Genomic DNA, 15,562 nt, shown 5'->3' with positions numbered 1-15,562 from the left:
AGGGGGGGGAAACAGGCAGATGAAGAGAGGGATGGTGGATGAACAGGGAGGTACAGAGAGGGAATGAGAGGAGAGGCACGGAGGTGGGCAATTAACAGGGAGTTATGGAGACGTGGAGATGGAACGAGGGATGAGGGGAGAGGCAGGGAGGAGAAAGGGAGGTGAATGAACAGGGCGGTATGGAGAGGGAACCAGGGGAGAGGCAGGGAGGTGGAGAGACAGGGAGAAAGAGAGACAGGTGCTGCTGTATTGAATTAGAGGCGTTTATTTTGAAGTCAGAGGACATGCTGTTGTGACATTCCTTCTACCAGTGGGAGACATAAGGCATCTGAATGCAGTGTTAAGGCTTGCTGCTATGACAAAACAAGCCAATCATGCCATGGTTGTAACAGTTACCCCCTGACGATAGAGCAGAGGATTTTATAAATCTGGTTATGATTGAAGTGTTGGTAAGCTAACACATTTCCTCTTCTGCCAGCAGTAAAAGGTCATCTGCAAAAGTATGACTGCACTGATAGCAGGCTTGTGTGTTTGTGTGTCTTAAGATGTAAGCACGAAGGTATGGACACAAACACACACACACACACACACACACACACACACACACACACACACACACAGTCGTATTAAAACAATTACACACAAATTAGACAAACACAGTCTCATGTTTTATTAGCCCTCAATCTCAATCTGTATGTCTCCGTCCTTCAATTTCCTTCTCCATCCATCCACACCTCTCTGTCCATCAGCGTCTCCCTCTAGTGCTAATCCTACCTCTGTTCCTCCACCACACCCTCCTCCAGCCTGTGATGGCCTCCACACAACCCAACAGGGTGGAGCCAAATCAAACGAGTTGAAACAAACCGACCGAGAAACAGGGGATGAAACCGACATGAGATAGAAGGGCTTTGATTTGCCAGGTAATATTTCACAGTAATAATAGTAATAGTGTCCTCATACGCATGTACCATCGACACACAGGGAGTCGCAGTCGCACACGTTTTAGCCCTCCCATGGATACGAGGGCGAAGACACCTTCTGGAGGACAAACAGAAGGTGCTGCAGCAACATGAAGCACACGCTAGTAATGCAGGAGGGAGGGATGAGGGGAGGAGAAGGGTGAATGCACGGTACGACGCTGTATGCCACCGTCAAATTAACTGGAGAGAGATGGAAGAAGAGGCCGAGAGAGAGCAAGGTGATGCGTCACTGTGCTAAGGTTAGATAGTGGTGGCAACATACTGGAAGGGACGAGGGATGAAAATGAGGTCGAGGAGTATGTTAAATGGTTGTGTTGTAAAGGCAAAGTGACAGGCAAGGACGGTGGTAGTTAGGTGTCTGTGTCTGTGTGTGTCTGTGTGTGTCTGTGTGTCTGTGTGTCTGTGTGTGTGTGTGTGTGTGTGTGTGTGTGTGTGTGTGTGTGTGTGTGTCATGATTCAAATAACGTTACCCAGCTTCAGTTGCCTGGCTGCTGTTTAAATACAAATAAAGAGTGAGCTACAGCGTGCGTTCGTTAGTGGTGGGCAAAACGTATGCAATGATATCAATAATAATGTGCCCACATAACGCCATGTTGCATCATCGAAAACGACTTTGTGGATGCACAGTTGACGCTAAAAAGAGATGCGTGCCATCTCGCTGTAGTGTTCAGCTAGCTTGAAATGGCCTTTCTCCATAACCACATGATAAAACAACAGAAACGGGCGCCAGGCCAGCAGTCGGTGGGACCAGAGATACACCCTTGATGGAGGAGAGAGGCTCGATCCAGATGAGTTAAATCCCAGAGGTGGCTCAACTTCGCCTGCCTGGTTGTTGATGTGGATTCCAGGTGGTAAGGAAAGTTCCACAACCAATCAGTTTAATTATCTCCGTGTTAAACACAGCAACGGGTAGCAGAGCGAGTTTCCACTGCCCCGGCAAAATCACTCAAACTCGTCTGCCCAAATTGTACGAGATCACTTATGATACCATGACCCTTCATTTTAAAATCTCCATTGAGATGCATTATTCTTTTATACGCCTCTAGCACTATGCTGCGATAAATTTCTGTATACCTGGACGTTCATGGCGTCATTATGTTAAACCTGGTCTAACACGGGGTATCATCCTCCCCGTGCGAGACACTTAATTTAAACAAACCTTCTGGTCTCAGCAACAACATGTGAAGCCAGAGGCTTTTACTATACAATACATCCTGCTTCTAAACATATCAACAAATAATAAAACATGTTTAGAGGAATTTGGGGAAAATCAACAGAATTCGACATAAATGGACAAAGGATAGACAAAGCTAATCATGTTGACTTCATATATCCTCTACCGCTATTGTCAGTTATCAGATGGTGTTCATCTTGGAAATCACACTTTTCGCATTAATTCTGGAAAATGAGCAGCACAAAGCATTTTTTTATGATGACGAAGCCTCTTGATGTTTGGCAAGTACCCCTTCCTCATAGCACTTTACATTTTTGACAGGTTTGACAAAAAAAGAAGTCTCGAATGCAAAAGATTGATCCTGGAATAGAGGAGATGAGCAGTGAGGGCCATTCACACATTCAGGTGAAGCAACAATGATGGCTTCTGTACACCACCAGTTGAGGGTGTCAGACTGTAAAACTCTCTCCCTGTCATTTTTTTTAAATCCTGGTAAAACAGGTTATTACCTTTATTACTAAGAAGTGATGATGAATCCTATATTCAGGCCATTGTGGGATTCAAGCACATTTCCTAAACCAAAGACTTATAAGTAGAGGACCAACAGATATACAAACAGCCAGACCAATAAAAAAGATGAAGATCCCCTATTCCTATATCCCACCAACTCAGCAACCGTTAAAAGAAGAACACACAATGGTACAATCTCACATACTCCCACAAACATGTCTTGTCGAATGATAAATTTATCTCAAACACATACATACACACACACACACACACACACACACACACACACACACACACACACACACACACACTTCCATAAACAAATTCTATCAGCACACATTCACACTTCTTTTTCTGTCAGCAGCTGTGTTGTGCTGAGTTATGAGCTGCGCGGACGCAGGCCCCTCATTAAGTCCAATCTGGGTCGACAGCGAAGACGCATACAGCGATGCCAGCTGACAGGCTGACGACGTTAAAAGTCGCATGGAGAAACGCTGGCCTGCGTTGAAGATCATTAAGAGCAGATCTGTGTATTATAAAAAAAGAAAAGAAAAAAAAAGCGCCAAATGGTGCATCTATAAGTCTGAGGAGCACCAGTCGATAGATGATGCATCCATCACTCGGCAGGAATTACACTCTGGCTGATGTGCCGCTACCATTCAGCTCCAGGGAGAGCAGCCAGGGGATGGATGCTTGTAACCAGGCCGTCGAGGGGGGCTTGAAATTGATGAGTGATCATTGATCTGAATCTCCTGCTGTTGAAACCGTCACATATTATCGCCCTCCTCTGTGGATATAGTGGTATGGAACCACAGCCTTTAATCGTTATTCCACTGGTCTCATGAAGGAGACGTTATATTAGTATCCCTAGTCTGATGCAGACTAGCTGAAATCTGGGCACACGGGACGTTTCATTTCGGAACACTTCATCTTTGTTTTGACCATGTTGGTCATGTTGCTGGAGGCAGCATCTGTAGTTGAACACAAACTGTCTCATGGTATCAGGTCAGAACCGTGCCGACTGGCCACTGCGGAAATACACTTATTAAAATCCCTTTTTGAAAGCTTCACCCACTCATGAAATAAATGTCAACGTAGAATTTCTAGAAACAGGAAACAAGGCTCAACTCCATCCCTGCAGTGTGTGGTTCCTGGCCCAGGCTCTGAGCCATATTCCCCAAGAAGTTCTGCCTTAACAGAGGACTGCTGGATCAAAGACGACGTTTAAACATACAGACTAAAAAATGAGCTCCTGTATATGTATGGTTTTAAAGTTCCTCATCTTCATAAAAGCTGGTTGGGAGTAGGAATGGTCTTCTAATCCGGGCCGTCTCTGCTTTCAGAGTTCTCGAAGCCTTCCAAATGTCAAACCAGTCTTCTGCGGTTAAAGTAACGCTGATTAATATTCTCGAGTACTGTGCCATTTACAGGGTGAACGCACATGTCCTAATGTACCTTCTATTCCTTGTGGAGCGTAACTCTTGAGTCAAATAAACGCTAATGTTACAGATTAGATGTACTTTAATGTGCGAGAGCGATAGGTCAGGATAAACACTGAACCATAAGAGGCTAGCCTATATTTATTATCCACCTATTAATAAGGTTGGTGCACACAGACAAATACACACACACACAGCGACAATAACATGCCATAAGACCTTTATATATGCAATAAAGTACAACAGAGAAGAGGACAAAACGCACATACACACTGACATTACCATCATCAGACCACAACGCACGCCTAAGCATACACAAGACACACACACACACACACACACACACACACAAACACACACACACACACACACACACACACACACACACACAGGGCTTGCTGTGATACCACTCACAAGATAAGGCCACTTTCTGTCTCGGCCCCACACCTGACTCTCCAGGTGGTTATCCACCAAACAGCCTCCTTCCTAGATGGCATCAGCCGAAAAAGGTTAAGAGCAGCCAGAGAGAAAGCTTCTCTGCCAGTCATTACCTTTGCAATCATGCAAAGGAAGGTAGCGTTTACAGGGCATTGTGGGTAGGCCAGCGAGGCGGAAGCAAAGTGGCTCCAATCATGGTGAAAAAGACTCTGAGGAGCGCTTTTATGTGAGCAGCTGCTCCACTCTGAAGACTTCCAGGCAATTAGCGTCAAGATGGTCCTTAAGATGACAGTGTAAAGGCTTGTACACACAACTAGGCCAATACATGAAATTGAATTACAAAAAAGAATAATGATGGAGATGTTGGAGATTGTTTTGATTATACCGGAGATCCACTCGGGTCGGAAGCTGGGCATATTTTGTATACATCCTCATATTATCATTGTTATTGATATCTTCGTATAGCAGTTCAAGGAAGATCCAAACAAGATGCATTGACATTCAGCTCAATTCCTCTGTCTAGTAAGATGATTAACTCGAATAGCCATCACAGCAGTGTAAATAAATAATGACTGCCCACTTGCATGGTAAATGTTCAATATTCACCATGAGATGTATATTTTCTTTTCTTTAGTAACACATTTTTCGTCTTGATCAAATTAAATCTTGTGGAATAGAATCACATTGCTCCTAGAATGCTTTTATTTCCTTGGAAACGTCAGATAAAGGTTAACTGGAAGTGGCAGCTGGTCACAATGATGCTGTGCCTGGAGTGACGTTTGTCCAGGGGTTGCCTCTTCAACCCCTCTCTCATAGTCTCTTCTCATCTCCGCTTGAGACGGATATTTGGCTTTTGTTGATATGGTCTTTCCGACTCTATCCGTGATAAAGGAGCTTCAGCGCCGAAGCTGATACTACTCACAAATGATTCATTCACATGTCTGCAGACATGCCCATCTATAATACAACAAGGTGAAATCCTCAGGCATCACCGACTGAATATCATGGCAGACAGAAATGAGGCATAGTCAAGCTGTGCTTCAGCATTCAAATAATAAATAATATAGCTGGAACAGGCCTGAAAGATCCCACTGAAAGGATTGCACATGCGTCTGGTTATTAGTCAGATTTATGCATTATACACACACACAGCAGACATTATCCACGTCAAAGCAACTGATTCTGGCAATGACGCATGAGGGAAAGAGAAGAGAAGGAAACAGAAGGAGGGAAGAGAAGGAAAGGAGGAAGAACAACAACAACACTTATTCCCCAAGTGGCTCGATGACCTGGCTCTCAGTAGTGAGTCACAGCAGATGTCAGCTAATTTTAGCACCATCACAGATGCAGGCCTCACACTAATGATTGGCGGTCCACAGGAGCCTGGGAGAGGCGCGCGCGTGCGTGCGTGCGTTATTTTTAGGCAGCATCAGCATAATCACTATGAATCAAGAGATGGAAGCAGGTTGGTGAACAACACACATTCAGCCCATTTCACACATTCAGCCCATGCTGGACATTTAAAGGCATGTGAGTCAAGTGTGAATGGGAGCCGGTATCAAAATGCCTGAAGGTCCATTCCGCAAATATCCCTGCTAAAGACTTTGCAACATTTGCGGTAATGTTCCTGCACAACCATATGTCTGAAGAACAATGCTGTCACATTGCCGGAATAAGCTTGAACAATGTAGCAGCTTGCTCTGTTGACAACTGTGTGAGCCAAACATAACATTTTTCAAGGAGGTGATGAGTTAATTGCCAGCTCTGCAGTGTAAACAGCGTTCTTATTATACATACATGGGGGAAATATAAATCAGTGTAAAATGTTTCCATACAGTGGATTGGAGAGCTCAGCAGATCGGGTTATGATACGGGGACGGATATTGTTTTCAAACTGCAGTTATTTCGGAGCGATAGAAACACGTAATTTCTGGGAAATTACGACACGCATTGCCAGTGGTCTTGTGTGAACGTAGAAACTGGTCATTTCACTGGTAAACGTAGACTCGCAATTTTAGGGCATTCATGTGTGAAAGGGGCTGGCAACTTCATACAACTTTGACACCCTTTCTTACACAGTACTCCCTCTAACAAGTCATGCTTGTGACTATTGCTACAAAGTACCCGCATATGTCTGGCATGGATACATAGATAGATACAGAGGAAGAGAATATTCAGAACAGAAAGGCAATATTATACAATGCACATGAAACAATACACATGTACGTACCATACAAGCTTTTGACTAACAAATATGATTATAAATTCTTACAATAGTCAAAGATATGTCTGACAGAGGTGTTGTATCAAAATAAGCTGTTGAAATGATTTTCCATAGAAAAAAGGGGAATTGCTTTTACATTATGAATTGAGAACTTGACCACACAGCTTTTACCCCACCCTGAAAGCTTTGGTGTTAATATCACAAGTAGTGATATCACAAGTAGCTTTAACCCAACATGGTGGGATATACAAATAAACATCAGAAACAAGATCGGTTTCCTTCAACATTGGGACATGTGGTCATAGAAAAACGACACATTGAAGAATTGTGTGGATCGAGATATTAACCAAAGACATTACAAGCAATTAAATGGTTGTAAATAGTTTTGCCATTCTTCATGGAGACATTTAGCATAATATGGGAAATGTGTAAGGGATTCACAGTTTGGCGCTGGTAAAGGTGAAGCAAGCAGGCAAGACAGCGCGTCGCTGGAGCAGTCGCACAATTCAGCTTCCAGGTGTGTAACTATACAAATATGAACCAGGGTGTCGCTGGAAAAGGAGTGTGCATAGTCAGCAACACTTCTGTGGATAAAGGTTGAATTAAAACTGGGGCAAGAGAGTGAGCAAGCGAGAGCAAGGGAAGATAAACTCAACACTCCCTACTCACATTAACGAGCAAGCACCAGCACACACACACACACACACACACACACACACACACACACACACACACACACACACACCCTGATGCAAATTACTTTGCCAACACAGCACGTTTCGGCAGAGGATCTGGTGAGCCGCCTCAGAAGGGGAGGTGTGATGGTGGCTGTGACCTAGATATTCCTTTTTTTTATTTTTATTTTTTTTATTTTTTACAATCAAACACTGCAATTACGATAAGAATGTACTTGGTTTTTCAGGCCGAGTGTTTAGGGTCTTGTGTTTACAGCTTCAACACCAGGCATCGTGGGTTTACTCCTGGGCGCCGTTATTGGAAGCTGCTGCACTTTGAGGAACAAGATAATCTGAGACATTTGTGAGCAGTGGAGTGGAGTTCCACTTGCCATGTAATGTCCCCTATCATGGGGAGAAGAGAACTCAAGTTTTATTCTAAGTACACAAACAAACTTAACAGCAGTCCTCGAACACAACATATTGGAAAATTTGTTGATGCGTTTGTTTCCTTAATTTGCAGTGTACCACATGTGTGGAGTTTGTCACGGCTCAGAGGATAGCCGACGCACAACATGCTCCAGCACAACGAGGGAAGGAAGTTTGGCTATGCTTGTTTTAATCACTCTCTGTTTCTCTGGCAGCTGGGAGTCCCAAGTGCTTCTTTGGTGATCACTGAGTGAGACAGAGACAGAGCGACAGAGAGCGAGAGAGCAAGAGAGCGAGAGAGGGAGAGAGCGAGAGAGAATGTAAGAGCGAGAGGGAGAGTAGTGGACAGCTCTTTGAACCTCAGCTCACACCTGGCATAAGAGTGTGCCTGGACTGACTACTTGTGATTGGAATTCACTTCACCGCACTATAATCGAATAAAAACCTACATCATTGTGGTTTGCAAAGACATAGTGCGTTGATTTTAACCCGGGGGACTGAGGCAGCAATGCAGTTCCACACGCATAGGCTGCTTCAAATAATACAAAGAAGAAGAAGAAATCAAAGATACAGGCCGAGTCCGATTCCTTGGTGAACAAAATCAGCCAAGATGTTTGACACACTTAATAAGTATTTGATGCCATCGTACGCTATTTGATGATTTGGATTTACTTAAATACTTGGCGTACACACTGTTAAAAGCATGTGCAATGATTGTTGATTGAAATTGTGTGATTGAAACCCCTTTAATAGAATTCTTGGTGTGCAGCAGAGTAGATCAAACAGTTGTTTGAGATACCGAAAATCAGTCAATTTATCCATTGTCCGTCCCTCAGTCAATTCCCCCCTCGAATGCAAGCACAGTATTAAACACCCATGCTTCTGCCCTTTTATCTCCTCTCCAAAACCCCCTCGTCCATCCCACAGATGGACAAACGTGTGTGTGTGTGTGTGTGTGTGTGTGTGTGTGTGTGTGTGTGTGTGTGTGTGTGTGTGTGTTATGTCTCGGCTGGCAATTGTCAACAAGCATAACGAAAAGAAAAAATAATCCCAGGATTCTTAGTGTTTCACTAAGTTGGCACACTGTTTGTGTGAGTGAGACAGTGAAACATAAACTCCATGTATTTCTCCAGATGTTTGCATCTGGTTGCCATGGAGTTTCACAGCTGTGTCTTCTAGCCTCTAATGAGGTACTGCAGCTGTCAAACTGGTAAGATACTGAGGCACACACACACACACACACACACACACACACAAAGACGTGACAGTGAAAGTGCAGGTGTAAAAGAGGGCAGAGAAAAAATATTCAACCGATTCCACCCATACCACTTCCTTCCTCCCAGGATGCAGTGGGGTCGCATGCAACAACTTTTCATTCAATTGTCATATTTGATTACAATAAAAATGAACCTATGAGGAGAAAATGTATCTACTTGTGATGTCTCCAAAGGGCAGATTCTGAAATGGTTTGTAAAGGCCCCAAAAAAATATTGACCATTGGCAAATGTTTATACATTATGCTAGACACAGATCAGCAAAAATAGAGGAGACGTGATGTCTGTCAAAGCGAACAAAAGAAACAAACACAATGGGGTGTAGCCAGGGCTGAAAGTGAATCATATCGAACAATAAGATGCTCTATGCTCAAAATAGAACATAGACATGAAGGTAATGTGGTTCTCATCGGATGATGAGATCACAAGACCCCAATCAGTGTGACAAGATCAAATGCACCCTCTGATCTGGGGCATGTGCACCATAGGCTGTGTCTCAATTCAGGGGACGCATCCTTCAGAGTCTGCATTCGAAGGCCGATTGCGTCACAGCAGCGCGTTAAGGCTGTCCCATTTCGAAGGCTCCTTCAAATGCGGCCGACAAATGCAGCCTTCTTTTCCCGGATTTGAAGGATCCACCGGCTGGATCCTTCACGGCCTAACGTATCCCAAGATTCATTGCTCATTGGATTTTTTTTTAAGAAATGGCGTCGGAGAGAGCCGAAGCGGCAGTTGCAGCAAATTATATATTTAATGACAAAACTATGTAAAAACATTTTTTTAGATTAAAATAAAGTTGGGACTATTTTAAATTTGTAACTTTATTGTCAAAGTTCAATGACATCAACACGAGCCATATAACGTTAAACTAATTAACGTTATATTTTATATATATAACGGCTCCATATTTCTCCTCCGCCGTCCGGTTTGAACCGCAGCTGTCAGGGTTGCTAGGTGACAGGAGCGGCGCGTCGTCACGCAAGGTAAAGGGTGTTAACGGCTTGTTACGCAAACTTGAAATGCTCCGTAGGCCAGACCGTCTCATTTAAAAACGTTTGTTCGGCCTTCACGGTCTACGAAGGCCACACCTTCATAGACCGCATCCTTCGAAGGTTGCATCCACTGAATTGAGACACAGCCATAGAGTAGCAAAGTGGGCGGAGCTTATGTGACATGTGCACTATAGTGGGCGGAGCTTGTGGTTCCAGAAGCAAAACCCAAGTAAATTTTCCTGTGCGAGTTTCTTCTTTTCAAGATAACTAATAAATTAAAAAAAGCATACAATCACTTTAGGCTCCAGGATTATGTCGGGGTCATATTAGGTTGTAGAATTGCTTTCCTTTGTAAGTTCTTCAAATTTTGAGATATAACGTTTTTATTATTTATAACAAACGTGTAGTGCAATACTGTTTTTTTGGTCTACGGTACAGTCTGTGGTTAAATAAAACTCAATAGTAGATTGATTATTAATCCTGTAGCAGCTATATGGACATACTCCATAGCAGGGTACAAGTGCAGACTATTGTTTATTCAAAGCTTGGCAGAAATACAAACATTAGGAACATCACAGAGGAAACTGTCTGCTCGAATGCGGTTAAACCAATGAATCGTTGGCAGGGGTTACTCTGCAATAACATGGGCATAGTCGTTGTGGTGACGATGTAAGAAACAATGTTCCAGGCTCTCGTCAGACACTCTCGTTGTACATGTACAGTGACATACAGACTATTAAGAACGGTAGCAGTCTAGTTCTGCTAGACTTGTACTGTAAAAAGTATCCCCACGCACTATGGTTGTTTGGTTCAACTGTTGATAAAGTGCAGTCGATTGTTCGAGTCAAGCTGAGGGGTTTATGGAGAAGACCAAAGAGAAGCTCAACGCATGGGAATCAGGTTACGCTCTCGTGGCGTGGAGGGCAGAGGGGGCGGGAGGGAACCAGTTTTAAGCACCATGATTGGTTGAGATGTTCAATGAGACTCAAAGTTGTCTTCAGGCCACTACATGCTCGAGCCTCTGCAGAATGTACGCAACCCGACCAGGGGTCTGCAATATCAACACAACCAGAGGTCTATGATGTCAATAAAACCAGGGGTCAGCCATATCAACACAACCAGGTGTCTATGATATCAACACAACCAGAGGACTATGATGTCAACAAAACCAGGGGTCTGCCATATCAACACAACAAGGGGTCTGCCATATCAGCACAACCAGAGGTCTATGATATCAACACAACCAGGGGTCAGCCATATCAACACAACCAGGGGTCTATGATATCAACACAACCAGAGGTCTATCATGTCAACAAAACCAGGGGTCTGCCATATCAACACAACAAGGGGTCTGCCATATCAACACAACCAGAGGTCTATGATATCAACACAACCAGGGGTCTATGATATCAACACAACCAGGGGTCAGCCATATCAACACAACCAGGGGTCTATGATATCAACACAACCAGAGGTCTATGATGTCAACAAAACCAAGGGTCTGCCATATCAACACAACCAGAGGTTTATGATATCAACACAACCAGAGGTCTATGATATCAACACAACCAGGGGTCAGCCATATCAACACAACCAGGGGTCTATGATATCAAAACAACCAGAGGTCTTGGTTGCAGATTACAGCAAACCTACCTTTGCTTTGATTTAATTGAACAACACACTCTGGTAATTGTTCTACTTTTGAAAGATGTTCAGTTTGAACACTCCAATAGTATACAAAACATAGACTTTGTGTTCACCCGTTACTGTTTGATGCCTGGTACGTGCATGTATGCTTTGCTCAAACCCACCAAAGCATTTTGAGCCCTTTACTCAAAGATATGCATGTACACAGTATTGTACCTTTGCCTTTTTCTTGATGAACAACAATTTTGACACACTAGTTCAAAACTGTTTGTAGTAATGAATAATCGAGGAGAGAGTCACGTACGTTTGAGTTAAACATGATGGGCTTTCTACTTCTGGGAACTAGGACCTTCCAGTAAAGCTCTGCACACTTTGCAACTCTATGGGCTCATAGTAATGTGTCATGTCATGTATTTTGGTGTTCAATGCTATAAAAGATCATGACACCTATATGAATTGATTAAATTCCTCCTTGCTCTATGGGTATATTTGATACATTATTAATACTCTTCTATTGTAGATCAAAAAAACATTACACAAAATAAACCAATAGACCTTTATATTGCAATAATCATAATAAAAAAAACTGTTAAATCTTCAGTAAATATTAATAAAGAAAGGAAAAAAATATATATGACGTCTTCAACTGCCAAATATGGCTGTAAAAATGATAACACACCAAAGCTTTCAGTCATTTCCATTTGTCGTTCGGAGCTGGTAGAAACATTTCGGCTGAGGACTGAATGGAGAGTTATATCTTATTTAGGGCCATGACCGCTTTTAAAGTCAGGCCAGACTTCGGCAGCACAAACTTCATGACAATCAGAGGTATATAGCTGTCGGGTCGATGGTCCACACTAGGGACTGGGAACATGTGGGGTACACACTCTGTCCACACCTTCTCAGAAAACACGCCAAATCTGTCAGGAACATCTGAGGTTCATCACGTAACATGAATGAGCACAGAGGTTCGTCACGTAACATGGATGAGGACAGAGGTATATATTTTTATCAAATATTATAATATATGTATATTGCTGAATTCATCAACACCTCTCTTAAGTATGGCATAATCATTTCAACTGAAACAAACGTTTGAAGCACTGTTTAAAGCTTGCGTTTAGACAGTTTAGACAAAAGGACTTTATGATCTAATAATTGAGCAGCGGTTCAAGCCATTTCAAACTAAGGATGAAAACCATTGCTTTATGTCTGATTGTCAGCATTTTATACATATGTTCCTCGTACTTGCCATTGGCTGTTGCTTCAGCTACACGAAGCAAATCCGGCCCAATACAATTGAACCAAATCTTAGCCCTCCCACCTCTACGAGGTGGTCTTGGGTCCCCCACATTCCATGATCATCAGAGCCCACTTCAGACCGGATTGCCCCCCATCCAGGTTTGTCCCTGGTGGGTAGGAGCCTTTAGTGTTTACCCCCCCCACCAGCTTCACTCCCCTCGCGCTAGGCAAAGTTATGGCGACTGTGCAGATCTGGAATACATCAGGGAGCAGCGCGGTGCCTTGAGACCTCTCACTGGAAGGGATGGTTCTGAATTAATAGTGGTCTACGCCATACGGCGAGTACGGTGCTCAACCCGCTTTAAATCTGGATGATGTCGCTATTAACAGATCAAAACGTTTTACATGCTCCAGGTGGTGGCTATTTGTCCAACAGAATCCGAATCGGTCCCAGACTTCAAATACACTGAAGGATCCAACGACCGCCATGCTATACTTTAATGTTCTCCGTTCTATACCTTCATGTTCTCCGTCCTGTCCATTCATGTTCTCCGTCCTGTTTACACGTGCATGTATCTGCGTCTGTGCATGCATAAGTGTATGTGCGTGCCATGCATGTATTTTCCTGTCTTCCTGCATGTGCATGTGCTTGTCCATGTGTGTTTGTGTCCGGCTGTCTTTCTGTGTGTTTGTGTGTGTGCATAAGCATTTGTGCCTTGATCCAGTTCTTATCTTGGGAGCGTGTGAGAGTGTATCCTTGCAGTGTTTTGACAACTGTCACTTGTTCACCGGGAGGGAAATGTTAGGCAGAAATGTTTTTCTTATTGAGAAAAGTGTGTTTTTTCATTTTTTCTGATTTACCCTCATCTAAATAAATAATAATGATTTCTTAGCTTGTACCTATTATTATGGCCTTGTGAATATCGTAATGTATGAAAATTAGGAAACATTCAGACGGGAAGGATAAGAAAGGAACTCCTTCACTATGAAGACAACTAATGAAATCAAAAACCAACATTTGTGTCAAACTATGAAACAAATGCAGACCCATGGTCGTTTACATGCCCGGTGCGATGTTGTGTTAGAATTTTCCATTTAATTTACATTCACGTATTTCCCCTGCCTAAATACGACGGATACAAATATTACACTCTGCCCACAGTTTAATCAAATGGAAACAAAATAAGAAAGATTAAAGCCACTTGTGAGGAGTGATGACTGAAGGGGAATACTTTCATAGCCTTAAATAGAGGCTTGTTAAAGGAAAGAAGCAACGCTGTCATTACAGTCACAAGAGTTTTGTTGCGTTTCACTTCACAGATCTTTTTTTAACCCGCCTTCTTGCATTTAACATGGTTTGATTTCACCTTTCAACAGGCGCATGTCCTCAAATGACACATTGTAACCACCTGCCCTTGGCATTCCCCCTGCTTAAAGCAGAACTGAAGATTGTTAGCAAGGCAGATACAAATAACAACTGCTAGTCGCTACCCCAGAAGAAACACCTGCAGAAAAGCTGAAGGCTTTCGAAAAAAACAAAGCAAGAGTTTTAAACAGAAAACGTCTTAACACCACTGTGGAAGAAGATGTCTTGAGAATAAGACTCAACAAGAAGACAATTCTAGTGTCCCTAATAAGCCGGCCTCAGAAAACAACTTTAGAATAAACAACGACCTTAAGGGAAAACTAAAGACGACTTAAAATGAAGACCACTTTAGAAAAAGAAAAACTAGCCTAATACCAATTTTGAAAACTAGGTTTAGGTTTTGCACAAAGTGCAAGTGAGAGAAAGTCTCAAAGAAGAGCTCCTCATCTCAGGGCTCCTTCACAGAGGAGAAGACAGGGTCGGTCCATGGAGATACAGCTAGCAATTACGGTCTGAACCGCATCCATCAGCCCGTGGTTAACTGCAGGCAGCGCTGCATAGAGCAGTTCTCAACCCATGCAGACATCTGCCCATGACCAGGCGTTTAGGGCTTAATTGGAAAAAGGTGTTTTCTTATCTTATTCCTATCTTAATCTGTATTCATGTCACGTTTACATGGTTACTTTAACATTAACTCTGGATTCAGTTTAATTGTTTGGGGAATTTCAAAACAAGCACTAGGAGCAACATGATTATTAGAACCTTTTAATTCCAAATCATCCTCAAAAAGTAATTCCTGGTGTGTGGTAAAGGGTATCAAACATGAGGCATAAGATTCTACTCATGGCAAAAGCCCTCTTGTTAGCCAATGGATGAATTGCGTTTCCTTTCCAGCAACAGGCCAACAGTTGTTTACAACCTCAATTATGTCAATTACTTTGTGGGAACTACGGTCTTTGAGTCACTCTCAGAAATGAAAGTAGATGGCTTGTAGATGGGAAACAGACACGCTTCTCTGACCGAAGCTGGAGGAATCTGTTATTTGGCAGAAAAGAAAAACACCACAAAAACTGCCATAACCCGGCATTACAGCAGCGTTCCTCTCCCCCTGAGAGCATAGCGCGCTCCCCCTGGGGGGGTGACTGAGCCTCTGAGGGATCATTTATCAGCAGC

At 43.0% G+C, this 15,562-nt stretch overlaps 1 protein-coding gene across 1 annotated transcript in view; it reads right to left on the bottom strand.

Moving 5' to 3' along the window:
* Positions 1-15,562, bottom strand: part of jade2 (jade family PHD finger 2) — a 112,820-nt gene that overhangs the window by 70,318 nt on the left and 26,940 nt on the right.

Source organism: Pollachius pollachius (genome assembly GCF_949987615.1).
Source record: "Pollachius pollachius genome assembly, chromosome: 6".
Classification (NCBI taxonomy): Eukaryota; Metazoa; Chordata; class Actinopteri; order Gadiformes; family Gadidae; genus Pollachius; species Pollachius pollachius.
This window is presented reverse-complemented; position numbering and strand designations above follow the sequence as displayed.